The sequence below is a fragment of the Oncorhynchus gorbuscha genome, unplaced genomic scaffold (assembly GCF_021184085.1).
Source record: "Oncorhynchus gorbuscha isolate QuinsamMale2020 ecotype Even-year unplaced genomic scaffold, OgorEven_v1.0 Un_scaffold_346, whole genome shotgun sequence".
Taxonomy (NCBI): Eukaryota; Metazoa; Chordata; class Actinopteri; order Salmoniformes; family Salmonidae; genus Oncorhynchus; species Oncorhynchus gorbuscha.
In genome coordinates this window covers 772945-776402 of record NW_025745205.1, presented here as the reverse complement: position 1 = coordinate 776402, position 3458 = coordinate 772945, and the positions used below count along the sequence as shown (strand labels likewise).

Below are 3458 nucleotides of genomic sequence, written 5' to 3'. Positions count from 1 at the left end.
TCTAGTGGTTAGGATTCGGCGCTCTCACCGCCGCGACCCGGGTTCGATTCCCGTTCAGGGAACTAAGCTTTTGCTACATGTTTACTTGTGCAACCTGTCACAATGAATATAGGAGGTTATCGCACATATGTACCATCTCACACTGGGAACCGATTTGCACTGCAGTGTCCTTCCCAGGTGTTCTAGTGGTGCACCAGACCCTCCTGCAGCAAAGCACCCCCACAACATGATGGTGTTCTGAGCGGGCTCTCGAGGTATGTCGATATAGGACTCGTTTGCCTGTGGATATAGACCATTTTGTACCTGTTTCCTCCAGCATCTTCACAAGGTCCTTTGCTGTTGTTCTGGGATGGATTTGCACTTTTCGACCCAAAGTACGTTCATCTCTAGGAGAGAGAACGCGTCTCCTTCCTGAGCGGTATGACGCCTGCGCCATACCATGGTGTTTATACTTGCGTACTATTGTTTCTACAGATGAGCGAGGTACCTTCAGGCGTTTGGAAATTGCTCCCAAGGAGGAACCAGACTTGTGGAGGTCTACATTTTTTTCTGAGGTTTTGCCTGATTTCCTTTGCTTTTCCCATGGAGTCAAGCAAAGAGGCACTGAGTTTGAAGGTAGGCCTTGAAATACATCTACAGGTACTCCTCCAATTGACTCAAAGGATGTCAATTAGCCTATCAGAAGCTTCTAAAGCCATGACATCATTTTCGGGAATTTTACAAACTGTTTAAAGGCACAGCCAACTTATTGTATGTAAACTTCTGGCCCACTGAATTTGTGATACAGTGACTTATAAGTGAAATAATCCCAATGTAAACAATTGTTGGAAAAATGACTTGTGTCATGCACAAAGTAGATGTCCTAACCGTCTGCCAAAACGATCGTTTGTTAGCAAGAAATGTGGGGAGGGGTTGACAAACAGGTTTTAATGACTCCAGCCTAAGTGGATGGAAACTTACGACTTCAACTATATGTACCATTTCAAACTGGGAAACGAATTGCACTGTAGTACCCTTCCCTGGTGGTCTAGTGGTTAGGATTTGGCGCTCTCACCGCTGCGGCCTGGGTTCCATTCCCGGTCAGGGAACTACTCATTTTGCTACATGTTTACTTGTACAACCTGTCACAATGAATATAGAAGGTTATCACACATATGTACCAGCTCACACTGGGAACCGATTTGAAATGTTGTACCCTTCCCTGGTGGTCTAGTGCTTAGGATTCGGCGCTCTCACCGCCGTGGCCAGGGTTCGATTCCCGGTCAGGGATCTACTCTTTTGCTACATCTTTACTTGTACAACCTGTCACAATGAATATAGAAGGTTATCGCACATATGTACCAGCTCACACTGAGAACCAATTTGCACTGTATTATCCTTCCCTGGTGGTCTAGTGGTTAGGATTCGGCGCTCTCACCGCCGCGGCCCAGGTTCGATTCCCGGTCAGGGAAATAGTCTATGCTCCTTGTTTACTTGTGCAACCTGTCACTATGAATTTAGTAGGTTGTCGCACATATGTACCACTTCAAATTGCAAACCGATTTGCCCTGCAGTGTCCTTCCCAGGTGTTCTAGTGGTGCACTAGACCCTCCTGCAGCAAAGCACCCCCACAACATGATGGTGTTCTTCAGCTTGAAAGCCTCCCCCTTTTCCCTCCAAACATAACAATGGTCATTATGGCCAAACAGTTCGATTTTTGTTTCATCAGACCAGAGGACATTTCTCCAAAAACTAGGATCTTTGTCCCCAAACTGTAGTATGGCTTTTTTATGGCGGTTTTGGAGCAGTAGCTTCTTCCTTGCTGAGCGGCCTCTCGGGGTATGTCGATATAGGACTCGTTTGCCTGTGGATATAGACCATTTTGTACCTGTTTCCTCCAGCATCTTCACAAGGTCCTTTGCTGTTGTTCTGGGATGGATTTGCACTTTTCGACCCAAAGTACGTTCATCTCTAGGAGAGAGAACGCGTCTCCTTCCTGAGCGGTATGACGCCTGCGTCATACCATGGTGTTTATACTTGCGTACTATTGTTTCTACAGATGAGCGAGGTACCTTCAGGCGTTTGGAAATTGCTCCCAAGGAGGAACCAGACTTGTGGAGGTCTACATTTTTTTTCTGAGGTCTTGGCTGATTTCCTTTGCTTTTCCCATGGAGTCAAGCAAAGAGGCACTGAGTTTGAATGTAGGTCTTGAAATACATCTACAGGTACACCTCCAATTGACTCAAAGGATGTCAATTAGCCTATCAGAAGCTTCTAAAGCCATGACATCATTTTCGGGAATTTTACAAACTGTTTAAAGGCACAGCCAACTTATTGTATGTAAACTTCTGGCCCACTGAATTTGTGATACAGTGAATTATAAGTTAAATAATCCCAATGTAAACAATTGTTGGAAAAATGACTTGTGTCATGCACAAAGTAGATGTCCTAACCGTCAGCCAAAACGATCGTTTGTGGTCTAGTGGTTAGGATTCGATTCCCGGTCAGGGAACTGCTCTTTTGCTACATGTTTACGTGTGCAACCTGTCACAATGAATATAGAAGGTTATCGCACATATGTACCAGCTCACACTGGGAACCCATTTGCACTGTTGTACCCTTCCCTGGTGGTCGTTTGTTAGCAAGAAATGTGTGGAGGGGTTGACAAACAGGTTTTAATGACTCAAGCCTAAGTGGATGGAAACTTACGACTTCAACTATATGTACCATTTCAAACTGGGAAACAAATTGCACTGTAGTACCCTTCCCTGGTGGTCTAGTGGTTAGGATTCGGCGCTCTCACTGCCCCGTCCCGGGTTTGATTCCTGGTCAGGGAACTACTCTTTTGCTACATGTTTACTTGTACAACCTGTCACAATGAATATAGAAGGTTATCGCACATATGTACCAGCTCACACTTGGAACCGATTTGCACTGTCGTACCCTTCCCTGGTGGTCTAGTGGTTAGGATTCGGCGCTCTCACCGCCGCGGCCCGGGTTCGATTCCCGGTCAGGGAACTAATCTATTGCTACATGTTTACTTGTACAACCTGTCACAATGAATATAGAAGGTTATCGCACATATGTACCAGCTCACACTTGGAACCGATTTGCACTGTAGTACCCTTCCCTGGTGGTCTAGTGGTTAGGATTCGGCGCTCTCACCGCCGTGGCCCGGGTTCGATTCCCGGTCAGGGAACTACTCTTTTGCTACATGTTTACTTGTGCAACCTGTCACAATGAATATAGAAGGTTATCGCACATATGTACCAGCTCACACTGGGAACCGATTTGCACTGTAGTACCCTTCCCTGGTGGTCTAGTGGTTAGGATTCGATTCCCGGTCAGGGAACTGCTCTTTTGCTACATGTTTACGTGTGCAACCTGTCACAATGAATATAGAAGGTTATCGCACATATGTACCAGCTCACACTGGGAACCAATTTGCACTGTTGTACCCTTCCTTGTTGGTCTAGTGG

At 46.0% G+C, this 3458-nt stretch overlaps 2 non-coding genes across 2 annotated transcripts; both read left to right on the top strand.

Annotated features, from left to right (window-relative positions):
• Window positions 1–2925: 2925 nt before the first annotated feature.
• trnae-cuc lies at window positions 2926–2997 on the top strand. The gene has a single exon. It is a non-coding gene; the product is annotated as a tRNA-Glu (tRNA).
• A 109-nt stretch (window positions 2998–3106) lies between these two features.
• Window positions 3107–3178, top strand: trnae-cuc. Its single transcript has one exon. It is a non-coding gene; the product is annotated as a tRNA-Glu (tRNA).
• The last annotated feature ends 280 nt before the right edge of the window (window positions 3179–3458 follow it).